Below are 18,000 nucleotides of genomic sequence, written 5' to 3' on the forward strand. Positions count from 1 at the left end.
TTATATTATTAAGTTGCTCAACAATGACTAGTGTAAAAATAAATGTGAAATCATAATACTGGCATTTTTTTACAAAATCTATACTGGAGAAGGCTGAGTTAAACAGGCTTTTGTTGTATTTATAATTTTTCTTTATGATTGGTCGTTGCTGTTCTTTAAGCTGTTCATCGTGATTTGGTAAGCTAAGCACTGCTTGTTTATCATACAATGCACTGATGGTCTTAAAAACTTCATGGAAATGACAAAATTGCCAAACTTCACTTAGAAACTGTGTCAACAATTTCTCAAACTCTTCTTGAGTACTGATTTACCCAATATGTAATCAAAATGCTTATTGTTTGTTTCTAATAACAGATATTTACAACAGCCTGCTTCATCTATTTATGATGATTTATCAAGGGAGAAGTAATCAAAACATTTGTGAATGGTATCTTGGTTGGCCAAATGGTTTGACCTGCACGTGGTGACAGAGCCAGACAATTTCAGAATTCCTAAAAATCTCCAGAGTACCTGAAGTTTCTATAAAGAAGCATTATTATACCTTATATTATTCTGAAAGAACTTTACAAGGAAAATGATAATTAAAGACTTATTGCTAAAGGATTTTGAACATTTGTGAAACAAGGACATTATTCAATTCAGTGAGGCATTTAAGGTTTTCATTGAACAAAATATATAATATATAGCCTGTTATATCAATTATGTAGATCTAAATATAGTATATTCTTAGGCATTTTTCTCTAAATAAAAGGTTATGTATCACTGATAAAAAGTATATCCCAGAGGAATTTCATGTTTTTATTTTCCTCTGTTCTATATATTTTTGAGTTAATTTTGACACAAATTGTTATTTTATACAAACTTCCAGTTTCATAAAGATTAAAAATACAATATTATTGTCTTTTATGCTGAGTATATAATTGTGACTTTTTAAAAGTAAACATTAAATTTTTTTCTTATTTATAGCATGAACATTTTTATATTCTTCCTTTGCTCAGTAATTTTGAATGAATTGACAAACAAGATTCTTAATACAATAGAAGTAAGTAAGGAACAGCACTATATATGAGCCTGAAAGGCACAGTTAGTGATAAGTTTTTATTTTATGTTGGAAGGGCTAAAATCTAACTAAAGACCTAGATTAGACTTAGACCTAGTTGTAAAATGAGACAAGGATCCTCTATTAGAGGGATAGAATTGTCTATTTTATATAAGTAATCAAGAACTTCCTAATTCTAGCTCACTTGTTATCTAAATACACATAAACATTGTCTTTTAATGCAGAGAAGAGAATGATTTGGCAGGTAGCTATGGGTAATTAAATAAAAATGGAAAGAACAAATCCTGGATTTAACATAATGACATGTAATATTTAGGATGTTTGGGCAAAACTAAATTACATGATGTAGTAAGGGAACTAATTTCAAGATTATTTTTATTGTTTGTTGAATGTTCTAAGTTCTTCTTTTACAGGATTTCTAGTACTTTCCTGACTTCTTCCATTTATTTCTCCCTAATAGTTTTTCAATTCTATAAATATCAAAAGGAAAGTCTGTGGGATTTCATATTTTAGAAGAATTCTAGAGATGAATGAATTTTATTGACTAGAACAGAAATTAAGATACACTTTTAATGACTAACCTATAGCATATCCAGGTAGAAATAAACCAAGATTCACTGGTAGATCTGTCCCTACTCTTTCAGCTGAAACAATATTAACAGAATAGTGGGATTTTGATGGCTTTTACCTTATCTGCTCATCCAGAACCACATTCACCTGTAAAGTGTCTGCTAAGTATATTTGGAGACGAGAGTGTCCCACCTGTGCTTATAAGCAAGTTGAACACTGGGGAATCCCATTACTATTGCATTTCCCCTGCTGGGCTACTCTACCTTCTGCTGCATCTGATGGAGGCCTGCAGGTCAGCTGAGCAGTCCTTACTATTCACCCAGCTTCACCATCTCCTCCAAGGCTCCTTGCCGACTTTGCCAGGCACCTCCTCCGCCAAACCAAGGGGGTCACTTGAAGGAACAGTGCATACATGCTTTCCTTTTAGGAAAGTCCAAGTTTAAACAGGCTGAGCATAAAAGCAAACATTCATCCACCTGCCACTTTGCAGCTAAGTGACTCTGAGTGAAATTATGTAAGTTTCTATGTCTGTAAAATGGGGTAGTAAATGTTTCCCCTTCAGAGTTTTTGGAGTATCAAATGAGATTATTTATGCTGCTAACTAAACAGCCAATAAATGTTATTTTTATAAGTAATATTTAGTACACTTGATGAGGCAGAAAAGAACTAAAGAGGAAGCTAGCTAAGAGACACCATTTATTTCTAGCAATACAAATTTTAACCAATTTTAGACAGCTTATCTTATGCTGCCAAAAAAAGGTTTGATATGGTCATGGATGTACACAATCATTTAAAAACTTCAGATCAAATATTATGGTAATATAAATGCAGAAGTATGTCTTATATTCAAAATCAAAGTTGTTTTGGTATGACAGAATAAATAAAATTCGGAGATTAATTGATGAATTAATGTGCTAAATGATATAGGCTTGGTAGAGAGAAGTAAACAACTTAGGAGAATATTAAGATAAACATACAGATAGGGCTTCCCTGGTGGCTCACTGGTTGAGAATCTGCCTGCTAATGCAGGGGACACAGGTTCGAGCCCTGGTCTGGGAGGATCCCACATGCTGCAGAGCAACTAGGCCTGTGAGCCACAACTACTGAGCCTGTGCATCTGGAGCCTGTGCTCCGCAATAAGAGAGGCCACGATAGATAGTGAGAGGCCCGCGCACCGCAATGAAGAGTGGCCCCCGCTTGCCACAGCTAGAGAAAGCCCTCACACAGAAATGAAGACCCAACACAGCAAAAATAAATAAATTAATTAATAAACTCCTACCCCCAACATCTCCTTAAAAAAAAAATACAGATAAAGACAGTTACAGTTTATTCATGGGGATAATTATTGTAGTTCTTTGCTTACTCCCCAAAACATAAAATTAAAAAAAACAATATTTTTTAGGATAATTTTATAAACATTGAGTGATAATAGAGGCTATTAATTCCACTTTCAGCGGAAAGCCAATATGTGATTAAAGGCATTAAAAGTGTCAAGCAAATAAAGTTTACCCAGTTGTAAACTTTGATGCATGTGTTTAAATGATTTAGTACAGGAACATCCTGCAGCTTTCACCAGACATTATTCAATTCCATTTTTTTTTTTACTGTGGTAAAAACAAAGTTTCTGAATCTACCAAGAAACTCTGAAGCATTTTTATAAGAGTATGTGAATTTGTTATTACAAAGCACACTCATTGTAAGAGTTTTAAAAATATAATTAATTTGAATTATTTATTCATAATGAAGCAAGTATTCACTGGGCACCAGTGCCAACTAATTCACTCTAACATACATCACTGGAGACCACTGGATGTTACTCACATGCTATATGCTGAACAAACAGATGAACAAGACTCAGTTTCTACTCATACATAATCTCATAGAGAAACAAACGTGTACAACAGAAGATAATATCAAAAAGATTCTCTTCACTATGGTCAAAGGGCTATGGAACAACAAAGAGGGAGTGATTAATTCCATAGTGTATTGTGGTTCAAAGAATCTAGTATTCAGAGACAGACCTAAATTTGAATCATGAATCTGACCTTTACCAGTTCAGACTGTTATTTTCCCAGCCCAGAATCCATTTATATTTCTTCCAAGTATATATTTCTAACCCTAACTCTAACCACACCCTGACTTTCTTTCAAGAAATAATCCCGTTTTACTCTTGGTTCATGACTTTGAGTTAGACTGATCACCTACTTACATCTTCAGGCGTGGACAAAACAAGACTCAGGCCTAATCAATCTTCTCACTCTTCCTAATCAAAAGACCCACAAAGCCTCCTCTTATAGTGAACGATTGTTAACATTTTGCCATATTTGCTCAATTCTTGCTGAAATATTTTTAAATAGATTAATTGCACCATTGCATTTTATCCTGAAAGATATTATTATATATCTCTATAAAACTAGGTTTTTCTATTTCTGCTATATAACCACTCAACCATTATCATACATAAAAATTGGCAACAATTACCTAATAGTATATAGGTATATTCATATAGTATATTCAAATTTCCTGAATTTCCCACAATCACTTTGCTTAGATCAAGATTCAGTCAAAGACCACATAGCTTGCATTTGGGTACTATATCTCTAAAATCTCTTCCCATGTAGAATAACCCCTCCTCCCCCTACTTTTGTTTTTCTATGACATTAATGTCTTGAGGCTGGTTTGTTATCCTGTGGAATATTTCACCTTCTAATTTTATCTGAATTTATTATTTATTTTTTTCATTTAACTCCTATCTCTATTTTTTGAATGTCATACATACAAAATGAGATTAAAAGGTATTAGACACAGGTTAAATGTATTTGGCAAGAATATTTCACAGGTGATACTCTATAATGACGACTCATGCTTTTTTCCCTGCTGTTGGTAATAAGATTATTGACAGGGTTAAGACAGGGACACCTAGATCTCCCCATTGTGGAGCCACATTTTCCTGTCTGTGAGAAGCAAGTCATCTGTGTGATGAAAATCTGGTTTTATGAGAAGATCCAGGTCCAAACAACCTTTCATCTACTGATTGTAGTACCACTGCCTTTCCTTCCTGGAGTCAATCGTTTCATTAGTGTTGCAAACTCCCAATTGCTTAGTGATATTCCTTCCATAATTATTAGTTGGTATTCTTCTGTAAATAAGTGTCTTCCTTTATCAACTGTGGCCTTTTTTGATTAACCAATATGGTTCTCATTGAAAACTTAGGAGATGTGCTTAATTCTTGCATTTAATTACCATTTTTCAGTAGAAGTTATTTGTGTAACAGTCATATTGGTGCTCAGCGAGGTTTTTCTTTGTATTTTTCTGTTTTACTTTTTGGCTCTTAACATATTTATTTTAACATACTATTTTAAATAGTGTATATCAATAAATAAACATAGTAGGTATTACTACTCACCGAAATTTCTGCTCTCCCTCCTCTTCCGCGTCTGTGAGAGGATTGCATTCCCTGCCTCCCTTTAAGTATGGGAGGGTGTGTGTAATCACGCGAGAAGATAAAGTTAATAAGCTGCAGCTGAGAGGTAATGCAAAGTCAATTTTTCATGCTCTCCCTTCCCACAGCCATAGCAAATCGCTCTCTAGTTGGTGGGACTTCATTTCCTGGTCCCTGTATGAGGACTATGAGGAGTAGACGCTATGCAACTTTTTTTTTTTTTTTTTTTGCGGTACGCGGGCCTCTCACTGCTGTGGCCTCTCCCGTTGCGGAGCGCAGGCTCAGCAGCCATGGCTCACGGGCTCAGCCGCTCCGCGGCATGTGGGATCCTCCCGGACCGGAGCACAAACCCGCGTCTCCCGCATCGGCAGGCGTACTCTCAATCACTGCGCCACCAGGGAAGCCCCCCATCAGTTTGTTTGTTTGTTTGTTTGTTTTTTTGTGGTACGCGGGCCTCTCGTTGTGGCCTCTCCCGTTGCGGAGCACAGGCTCCGAATGCGCAGGCTCAGCGGCCATGGCTCACGGGCCCAGCCGCTCCGCGACATGTGGGATCCTCCCGGACCGGAGCACAAACCCGCGTCCCCCGCATCGGCAGGCGGACTCTCAACCACTGCGCCACCAGGGAAGCCCCCTATGCAACTTTTGAATTATGTGTAGTAAGAGCGAGAACTATTTTTCTTACTGCTTTAAAACATTGATTTTTTAAAAAAGTTTTATTACAACATAACTTATATCCCGACATATATAGTAAGATATTGTACAATACCTTACATAAGAGTTTTAAAATTATGACTTCAGAATTTGCCCATCACTAAAATATCCAAATGCAATATGGGAGTGTTTTCAAATATTCAGATAGTCTATGCTAAGCAGTGAAAACTCAGTTAAGTCTTTATATTTTATACTTTCTTCCATATGCTCTCATGTTAGGTATATGCTTGTGACTAGAATGTGCCAGCTCACTTGGTGACAGAGAGTTGAAAATCCTTTAGATACATTTTACTTAGATAATTGTAGTCTCCAGATTGAAGTAATTGGCAGAGAGCTGGGAATAGCAGTCATAACAGTTGTTTAACTGAGAAGTGATTATCCATATGTGGCTACAGGGCTTGTGAGAAATCGAAAAGGCTAAATGCTACCAGTGCCTCTATTCAGCTCCTAATCCTTTTGCAGCATGTTCATGTTTTTCAGCTTTCCAATTTTTTTCCGACCCAATCTCTATATCACACCGAGTGCTATCACACCATATGCTGCTTTCTGCCCTTTCACACTTTCCAAGAACACTTGAAAAGCTAAAATCTATACTCTAGTCTTGGAAGTAAGAAATGTTCAAAAATAAGCATACCACAAAGGAAAGAGTGATAAATACCAGAGGAGAGGAACAGATAAAGTGCTAAAGAAGTAGGCAAAAAGATTGTTTCCAGCTGTGAGATATGAAAGGTGATAGTTTTCTATACAGAACTTGAAAGATAGATAAAGTATGGATGTATCGCTATGAGAGGGAAAGAGGTTTTCAAAGCAGACCGTGGTCAAAACACTGGCCAGTGGAGGGTATGGGTGAACTCTCATCAAGGAGTTATGTTAGAGGAGAAATCACCTCTCTGAACTAAAACGTGTGACCTCCTTCCCACCTGAGGGAACATTCACAATTCCTGATCTCTAGAATTCTGCAACCCAAGCCCTACTTATGGATGATTTCTGTTCATCATTGAGATTACTACTTAAATATTACTTTTTCATGGAAACCTTTCTAACTTCTAGCTAGTTTAGATTGTCGATTTTAATTATTTATTGCATATGGGGCTTTTCTTTGGTTGCATTTAATAAAAGTCATTGTTTTATGTTTTATCCTACTTCCTCATCAGACTCTGAGTCCCACGAGAGAAGGGACTGTTAGTCCATAGCAAGGGCTCCAGACATATCTGTTGATTAAATCAAAGCTAGATTTAAACCAGACAGGCATGTAATACTAATATTTACTTTACTGTAGGGGTTGAGAGCCAGGATAAATTAACAACAAATATGCTTCAAGTTCCCAAATGAGAGGAGGTTATTGAAGACAGCTGTATTTGTTTTCAGTGGCTGCTGTAACAAAGTATCTCAAATTTGGAGGCTTAAAACAACACATACTTATTATTTTATAGCTCTGTAGATCAGAAATCTGACATGGGTCTAATAGCCTAAAATCAAAATGTAGGCAGGCCTGCATTCTTTTCTGGATGCTCTAGGGGAGAATTTATTTCCTTGTCTTTTCCAGCTTCTAAAGACCATCTGCTCTCTTTGGCTCATGGTTCTTTGAGAATCTACAATTCTCAGCAACTTTGGATTGAATCCTTCTCATGCTGCCCTCTGTTTCTTTTGACTCCTTCTTCCACTCTTAAATAGGCTTGTGATTATATTGGACCCACCTGGATATTCCAGCGTACTCTCACTGAAGTCTGCTTATTAACAACATTGATTTCATCTGCAACCTCATTGTCCTTTGCCACCTAACATAACATATTCCAGGGATTAATATGTAGATATCTTGGGAGGGTCATTATTCTACCTTCTACATTAGCTACTTAAATGTTGGAGAAAAATGATAGAGTATTTTAGTCTTATGAAATTACTGATGAGATTCTCCTTGTGCAATAACTAAATAATAATCCTAATTACTCCTTAATACCAAAGTAAATAAAACCATGTCTTTAGGATAAAGGGGAGACATCAGTAAGGATGCTATGAACTAAAAGCTATGTAAGTGTGCACTATTAATAAGAAGAATCTTATTAATTAGAAGAATCAGAACCATGTGGGGATTTTACTACTTTTTGTCCCTAAAGGATATCATCTCTAATTCTGCCTCTCATTCTAGCTGCATTTATCACACATTCCTGTTTTCCTTTCTTTTCTTAAAAGGAATCACTCCTCTTTGGCCTAGCTACACTAATACCTAAACATTTACATCTTGACCCCAATAACACTTTTCTTCTATTAGTGTCCATGCCTTTTCTTTTTTCCATTTTCCTTTTACCAGATTGTAGACATGTTCAAAGAGTGAATTTATTCCTCTTTATAAACCCTGAAGTTAGTTCTGTGATTGTTATATGTCAATCAGCTGTACAGTAAATGTCTGCTAAGTGAATCAAGTGAATGAACGTGGACATGGAATAAAAGAATCAAATAGTTGATCACATTATTTGAATACAAAATGGAAAAAAAATACTCTGTAATTAAGACTTATTTGAAAACTGCTTAGGACAGAATCAAATCAGCCACGAAAACATCACTTCCAGTTCTGATTTTAGCAGAATTATAGGAACATAGGCAACATAAAAAGGATCATTATAATATTTATATTATTATAAATAGTTCAGTCCACAACACATTATATATGCTCATATTAAAATGTTGTTAGATTTGTTGCCATGATCATTTTCAGCTGCTTTTTAACTAATAGTTTATATAAAAAGAAACAAATTTTAAGAGTTATCTCTACATTTATTTGGGGGGGAGAGGGGTTGATGGTTTTCATTTTAATAGTCTGGCACTGGACTAGGCAGTGGGGAAGTCATAAATAAATTGTAAGTCCCACATTCAAAAAGAAAATGAACTAGTCCAAGGGGTAAAACCCAGATAGTTTTAATACAGTCTATAAAGTATAGATATACTGAGTCTTATGCACATATATAAAGGGGGCCTGACCCACTGTGGTGAAGTCAGGAAGACTTCTCTGAAAAACAGGTAGCTGAGACCAAATGGATAAGAGATGGTAGTAAGGCAACAGCTTTTAAAAATATTATATACGTTGAAACATTTAGTGATTATTATACATGGAGTGTGAGGGAGAGAAGGATTCTAGCTCCTGCCTTTGGACTGATTCCAATTCTAATCTGTAAGAGGAAATGGTGATGGTGGAGCATGTCTGGGGAGGAGAAGGAGATCAGTGCTGGATGTGTGTTCCATCCATAGTTGAATGTTGTGCCAGAAACCTACCTGTTTACATTGCAAGATACATTTGCCTTAACAAATACTGTACAATGTTCTGTAGCACACTGCCTATTTCTACAGCTAACAATATAAATATCTAAACAGATGTGACAATCATTAGGGCTGAAGTTTCATTGCTCATATCACCTATCAATGCTTCCTTTTAAGGGAACTATCTTGTGAGTCACAATGTCTCTGAGTCTGAATTCATTGCCATCTACAAATTCATGTACAGCTGAAATCCAGACCATCTACTGAGGTCCATTTTCAGTCACCTTTTAAGAACTTAGCATCTAGATTGCTCTAAATGTATTTTTTTGTTAAATAAACATATATGAAATACTACATACCGGGCACTGGGCGTGGCACGAGGGGAGGGTGAAGAAGGCAATCAGTGACAGAGAGGATGATCCCCACTCTTGAGGAACTCACATTATTAAGACATAGAAAATGGAAATGTGGAAAATAGTATATTTATCTTTTTATGAATATATTTCTTTAATAGGATGGTCATAAGAATGACACATTAGCACTGCCTTTCTGATGTGATAAAGAATAAACATCTGACCCACATCATGGCAGGAAACTGGGGTGCCAAGTGCCCAAAGAAGAAATCTCCATTCACCAAAGAGGATGTTTCCTTGGATTCCATCATCTCTGCTGTAGCTTCCAGTCAGGTCTCCATGACTTGCCTGGGATCCTTTATTTCAGCACCTGTTATCCTTCTTTTCCCTTGCCACTCTGGACGCATATAAGACCCAGGTCATCTATCCCATGTCTCATTCATCCAGGCCATCACTGGAATTCTGCAGCACATCTCTTTAATATGCTGCTGCCCTGCCATCCTCAAGGCAGTTGGGGGTGGGAGGGGGAAACATAGCATCATATTAGCAAAAGCAAACAGCCGGGGTATATTAACAAATGACATTTGGACATATACCTAAGAAGCTCACAGAATACATGCTTCCCTCTCAAGTGATATATAGTCTCCTAGACAGCAAAGAAAACCCCTTAATTATTTAAACATGTATGGGCTGATTCTCCACGCCAGGCACAAGACATACAAAGTGGATGGTGTTTCCTTCCTTCATGCACAACCCATGATAGGAGGTTTGTGCCTGAAAGCGGGAACCAGATCTCTATCATGGCTCAGTCAGGTTTGTCTTGGCTTTTCCCTACCTTTGAATGATGCCACCACTCTGCTTTCCCCTGTTCTGGGCATTAGTTCAGTTTTCAGAAGGAGGGATAAGATGGCAGAGAGAGGGCAGAAGGGGAAATGGGGAGGGTGTACCTGTAAAACAAAACGAAAGCAATACAAAAAGCAAAACCCAGATTTAGTATTATGATATTCTGCAACAATAGAAGGTAGCTGGAAATATTATGCTCTAACACAGACAACATGGTACACAAGTCACAGGGGAAGAGTCAGTGGGGACAGTGTGGCACAGACCTCTTAAACTCGCTGGGTCTCAAATCTTTGTAACATTCTCAAATATTTCATGTGTGACAATGATTGATTTAAGGTATTGTATTTTCTACACTTTCTAGCAATCTTCAGAGTAATAGAAAGCAAATCATGTTTCTCTGGTAAGGGGCAGTCAAAATTAGTATCACCCTGTTAAACACTGGTATGTAGTTAAATGAAATGTCTCCCTCAGGAAAGAATGGAGAACTCAATAATACCTCTACTCTCACAATATTTATAATATTTCTGGTCCAATTTTGAGGAACAAGTTGTATTTGAAACGTTAAAATCATTTTTTTTTTTTTTTTGCGGTACGCGGGCTTCTCACTGTCGCGGCCTCTCCCGTTGCGGAGCACAGGCTCCGGACGCGCAGGCTCAGTGGCCATGGCTCACGGGCCCAGCCGCTCCGCGGCATGTGGGATCTTCCCGGACCAGGGCACGAACCCGTGTCCCCTGCATCGGCAGGCAGGCGTACTCTCAACCACTGCGCCACCAGGGAAGCCCTGAAACGTTAGAATCTTAATAATAATAAAGGGTAAATGACCATTTTCACCAAATAAATGTCTACCTCCGAAATGGAAATAAATAATAACTAAAATAAATTAACTTCGGAAGCTTGTCATGGTGTTAGATATATGCACTGCATACCTAACTGTACATTTCATAAGCTAGTGTGATGATAAAGAGATAATTGACATTATTAAACCGTGCTTAGGTATTCACCTTTGAGAAATAACCTTACCATGCTGATTTTCTTAAATGTAACTTTGCCAAGCCAAGCCCTACCATCTTACAAAATAATGATGTGTATCAATGGCTTGATTGAGAATATAATGATGAAAAGACCTTAAAATATTTGTGGACAAATAGATAACTTTTGCAGATTTGTCAGTGTGGTTTTACATTTACATTAAGGTTACTGAATTTATTAAGAATCTGGGTCAGAATGTTAGACTAATATGAAACCAAATAACTCAGATTCTAATTTTCTTATATGAACTCACAATAAATTTCATTTATTATGTGGAAAATGGCCTGACATTTTGAAATCAGGAGAGGTCATTTTCTAAAAATGCAAGTCTAAATGTGCAATATTTGCACACTCAAGGAGAGGTTATTTAATTGATCTGAAGTATGATAAAAAAAAACTTTTTCCCTCAAAGAAAACTTCCTGTGAATTAGAATGAATAAGATGTGTGCTCAACCTCTTTCCCCAACAGATTTTGGAACAAGTTTCAGAGTGGAGGGAGAGACACAATAAGCTTCTAGATTTTGAGTTCTTGGAGGAGATGTGCCTTTGCCTCAGGACTGCATAAAAAATAGACAACTGACCAGTTTCATGAATAGAGAAATTCCACTCTAAGATGGCACGCTGGATGGGTCTGAGAAAGTCTCCCAGAGGTTCGAAAAGCTGAAAGCATTTTAGGCATCGGTCCTGAGAAAAACAGAGGAATGGTGAAAGAAATTGTACAGTGCCACTGAATTTTCCATAGCTCCTATTCCTGCAGTTGGGAGTGAGGAACAATGAAGAAAAAACCTTTGAATATCAAGAAGCAAAGACATTTTTAATATCACATATGTGGAATCTAAAAAATAATACAAATAAATGTATATGCAAAACAAAACAGACTCACAGATATAGAAAACAAACTAGTGGTAACCAGTGGTGAGTGGGAAGGGGGGAGGGACGAATTAAGGATATGGGATTAACAGATGCAAACTACTATGTATAAAATAGATAATCAACAAGGATATACTGTATAGCACAGGAAGTTATAGCCATTATCTTGTAATAACTTTTAATGGAGTGTAATCTGTAAAATACTGAATCACTATGCTTTATACCTGGAACTAGTATAATATTGTAAATCAACTATACTTCAATTAAAAAAAAAGAATCAAAAGGCATTTCCTGTCATCGATGTAATGAATGCCTGTGTGGAGAAAAGACAACCGGGCAGCAGATGAACTGCCCCTAATTCATGTCCTTTGAATACCTGAGCACTGCACAAGAGGGTGCCAGGAGCAATGGTGGGGACCCTGACATGTCCAGAATTACACAGAATTGAACAAGATTTAGTTTCTTCTGTATAATAGAATTGTGACACAAAATAGAAATTAGATTGAGTTATATAAAAATAATGAAGGTTATATTTCTTGCACACTTGCTTTTCTGGCCTGACATTTGAGCCTGCTAAATAAAGATTTAGGAATCAATCAAGTTACCTCAAATAATTTGGGGGTACCTTGAAGAAAGTACACATGGAAATAAAGACAATGAAATTTCATAGGATTCCAGGACCTGCAATATATCAGAGCCTTACAAAGCATGAAATATAATTTAGAAACTGGAAGATACACAAGAACTCTAGGATCGGGTTATCCCTACGTGCCCTCGATAGCAAGAATTTATTACTCTTCTTTGTGGTGACTCAGCTTCTCTCTACCTGCTTCTACTGCTCCTATGTCTAACAATCACCTCATATTTTTCTCTTCCTCTGTTCTCCACCTTACATCATCTGTGTTTTCATTACTTTTACTTACTTACAACTTTAGTTTGAGAGGTGCGGGCTCCAGCTTCTAATGAGTTCCCTTTGCCTTTTCAGCTTCTGCTCCCACTATAAATTGACTAATTCTATTTCTGTGTTTCCAATTAAAATTTCGAATAGAGAGAACCTGATTGGCCCAATTACTTATGATTATGCCTAATTGAACAGACTTCATGGTGCTGACCAGCCATGGCCCCATAGGTCAAATATAGCATGAAATTGTGGGTTAGATATTTTCCCTTAAATAGGACTTTCATATCCATATCTCTGCCATAGGATTTATTGTAATATTTACAATGTGTTGCTTACTTGCTTGGACTCTTACTAGACTAGTGTTTTACAAACTACTATGCACTCCTAGGAGAAAAATATTTTGAACATGCACTCTGAAATATAGTATTTTTATTTGGACATAATGAATATACAGTACTGTGTTAATACCATATTACCTTATAGGACACACTAACACAATAGAATTTTAAATTATTGAAATACAAAAAAAATTGAAAAAAACAAAATTGAAATACAAAACTAAGCTATACTTATTTCCCTCAAGTCTAAAATCATCTTTTCTAGAATAAATTCAATTCACTTTGGACACCACAGGGCTGGATGAAAAGCCAATCAGGCTGACCGATGTTAATAATAGTAGTGGTACTAGTATTAAAAATAAGGATAGTAGTAATAGTAGCACTAGTAATAAAGGAAATAGTAGGAGTTACAGTACTAGTAGTAGTAATAGTAATAACAGGTGTAGTAGTGACAGTAGTCACAGCAAACATTGATTGAGTGCTTATTATTCCAGGCACCACGTTACATATTACCATATTATTTCTATTTTAACCTTCATAATGTTTTCCTGATACAGATATTAAATATATGTCCATTTTATGAGTAGAGAAACTACTTAAAGGGATTATATGGGTTGCTCAAAGTCACACTAATAGTAAAAGGCTTGCCAGATTCCAGACCTGATCTAGCTTTGTTCTCAGCCAGATGTCTTAACCATCCCCTTAGCCTGTGTTACACATTGGTGCTTTGGAGCTTTTACCAATTACTGGGTAGGAAAAAAAAATCTCAGACTCTATTTAATGGTAGGGAAGGGTTTATAATAGTCATTAGGGCTTGGATATTAGTTATTACTTCAAAGACTGAACTGGGCTGAGTACAGAAAGCAAATCTGGAAAATCCACAACTGGACTGGACAGGGAAAGCAGGGACTAGTATTTCTAGTGATTATTTCTTATATTTGACCCTTTTCTCCCTTGAAAATAAGAGTATCATTCTAATTTATTTGATCATTATTTCATGGACATGTGAAATAATCTTTGAAATTACTTTGAAATCTATGAAATTACTTTCCTTGTATTATACATATGGAAATAACTATCTACTTGTCCATATCTAGAAAAACAGGCTCTTTAAAATTCAACTGTGCAATTGCAAATGCTCATTTAAATTCCTCTTGTTTTTTTTAACCATCACTTCCTCTGAAATACCTTTTCTGACCATTTTTCATCCGTCAACTATGTTACTTGTTCCTTACTACAGCCTCTCCTAGCTCTTAATACTCACATAAGTGTAACATCCATTACACCAAAGTTACTCATTTCTTTGGTCTAAAGGCTAAAGATAGAAATTGGTTTGTATTGTTCCTAGGATCTGGCATTGTGCTTGGCTCAGGTAGATATTCACCAGATTCTGTATTGTCTAGTGAAGGAGGAAAGTAAGAACATGTCACAAAAGTTAGAAGAGAGGAAAAAAGAAAAAAAGAGCACAATTATAAAGTTTTTCCAGGCACAAAATCACAAAGATCTGAGCTAAATTATTGGCACAAAAGGAAGGAAAAAAGAGTGACATCAAATGCTCATTCTATGTATCAGTTGACTTGGTGATCAGATATGTATAACAAGTTAGAAAAAGATGGAGTGTATCAAAATTATGTTTACAGATTATATTTTGGACAACTGGAATGTCAATATGAAAAAGAGGAAAGTTTAAAATATCCCCTTTCGAAAGTGGAATGGGCTCATTTTCAGATATGTTCTCTTTGAGACTATGGGTCAAATTTTAGTGAATCAAGAGACTGTAAATTCAGATTTCAATCACTGGAACTACAAAATAATCAAATCAAAACAATTTATACAGTGCTCAAGCATTCTTTTAATATAAAAGATATCTAAATTAAACATCAACCACTTGTTTTCTGATAGTTTGAAATTGACCCATCTCTCAATAAAGATTACCTGGCAGGCTTCCCTGGTGGCGCAGTGGTTGAGAGTCCGCCTGCCGATGCAGGGGACACGGGTTCGTGCCCCGGTCCGGGAAGATCCCACATGCCGCAGAGCGGCTAGGCCCGTGAGCCATGGCCGCTGAGCCTGTGCGTCCAGAGCCTGTGCTCCGCAATGGGAGAGGCCACAACAGTGAGAGGCCCGCGTACCGCAAAAAAAAAAAAAAAAAAAAAAAAAATTACCTGGCATGTCGGGAGCTCTTTGAGAAAAATGTCTGAACATGGAAGTGCAAAGTAAAGTGCAAAGTTGAAACTTTGGGGACCCATGAACAGGGTACCATTGACATCTGTGCTTGGGACCAGTTAGGATATAATTGCAACAATCATCAGAGGTTTATTTGAAAAGTGGAGTTAGTTTCAAGAGCTGCAAAGAAGTAAAGGTTAAAAAAAAAATACAGATTTTACTAGGGAAGTGACCACATTCTCCAAGTGTCTCTCCAAAAATGATGTGTTTGAAAGGTGCAAGCTGGAGCCAGGTATTCGGAAGGTAGAAGGTCTCCCTTTGAATTGAGAATACTCACGCAGTTCTGGATAAATTAGGAAAAAGTAAAGACCCATAGAGATTCAGGTTAGAATCTGACACATGGGTATTCAAGACAGGATTAACATGAAAAATAAACGAAATATGATGGTATTTCCACCCAAGTAGGTGAAGAAGAAAAATGGGTAACTTCTGTATGGTGAAGAAAGAGGTTTAGAATGATGGTGAGCAGCGTTTTTACTTAAATGCAAATCAACAGAAATAAATATATAATGGTAGCAATTATTTTCCATTTAATATAAAAATCTGTATTGAATGCACTGTAAAAATCTATATATTTGTATGGCTTTAATTGCCTACTTTATAGACAAGGGAAGATCAATACGAAAATTGGTAGCACTCTAGCCATTTAAATTTTACTTTCTGGGTATATTTATGAAATAGTAGCACAAAAGTAGTTCTTTGTAGCACTATACAATTGTGACTGATGAAAAGATTACAGTTCCCAGAGAGATTGCATTTTTATGACAAATATTTAATGATCTCCTACCGTGTGCCAGGCGTAGTGAAATTGCCGTCCATTGTCTGGTGAATAAAGCAGAGGTGATTCTTCATTTGTTGGAGCTTCAATCTAGTTAAAGTGATTAGAAGTTTTCACATGTATTATCTCATTCCATCCTCCAATCAGCTGCATGAGGTAAGAAAGTATCATATGTGATTTATTTTCCAATAAACTTAGGCAGAGTAGTGAAAGTCATATGGCTATTTACCAAGAAAGACAGGGTTGGAATTAAACTGAATGTGATATTTACTGAAGGTTTATTGTACATTGCTAACATTACAAAGAGCGAGAAAATAACCTCATTTTCTCCAGTTCTGGGTTCTTGCCCCCTTTCTATTAAGGCTATTCTAGCAAGTTTTTGATGAAAATGACTGTGGGAACCCTGGTCAGAAGCTTCTGTCCCCACTAGAAGTCATACCCTCTGCTAATTTCCAGCCTTCATTCTGAGACAGGGCCCTGCATTCTGGAGCCCATACTTCCAGTGCTAGCATCACAAAACAGGGTTTTTTTTCCTCATCGTGGGAGTGGGAAAAGGCAACAACTAGAGAAGAAAAGATAGTGCATGAAATGAGCAAAAGGTACAAAAGAGACCTGCTATGTTGTGAGAGAATGTGTCTGTTTAATAAAGCAGAAGGAAATGTTGGGAACATATATTTTAAGAAATAAACGCTTGTGAAAATCTCTACCTCCAAAACCAATGCCAGGTCAAGTCCTTAACCGCAAGTACATTCTTTGGAGATAAGTAGATATTTATTGATTGGAAAGTAAACACCAAATTAATTATTGGGCTATTATCTTTCCAGTGAATATCTATTTGTAAATCAAGGTTTTTTCACTTGGGAAATTATAGGAAAAAGTCACTGAAGAGTCAAAGGATTATTTCTCTCGACTAACCAATGACGCAGTAAGGTTCATTATTAAATTTTACAGCACATGCAGAAACACCTGACATACAGAAGTCAATAAATATTTGTTGAGTAAATGAATAGAGCTGACCTTGGCACACACAGACCTAATAGCTAGTCCTAACGTGGGTAAATTCATTTGAAAGGATAAACTTGGTGCCCAAGAAGTAATAGAAAATACTGTTAATCCTTTCAATTGGATTTTCCACACACAATCAGCATTTGTTTTCTAATTTTAGTGAAATATTTTAATTATGGTATCTTTTTTATATCATATGATCAATACTTATGGGTTCAACTGAATTGAAATTTAAATATAATATGGTATCAGCTATTGCATATGCAGGAATTTAACAAACTTTATGTATTTTCTCTGACTTTTGGAAATAGACATTTATGTAGAAATGCCTTCTTCAGCATTCAGTTATTTTCCATTTTTAGAGGAAGATATGTAAAGGAAGGAGATTAGTATTGATCCACAACACCAGTTTTGGGGACTAGTCCATACATTCTCACCTAGTTGTAACAGGGCAGGAAAGGTTTTTTTTCCAAAGGCAGGGAAATGGGCTACAGCTGTGCTTACACGTTCTAATAGTAACAGTTGAATTTAATACAGGGAAAATATAGTCGGGTTTCCCTGGTGGCGCAGTGGTTGAGAGTCTGCCTGCCGATGCAGAGGACGCGGGTTCGTGCCCCGGACTGGG

Source organism: Hyperoodon ampullatus (genome assembly GCF_949752795.1).
Source record: "Hyperoodon ampullatus genome assembly, chromosome: 17".
Lineage (NCBI taxonomy): Eukaryota > Metazoa > Chordata > Mammalia > Artiodactyla > Ziphiidae > Hyperoodon > Hyperoodon ampullatus.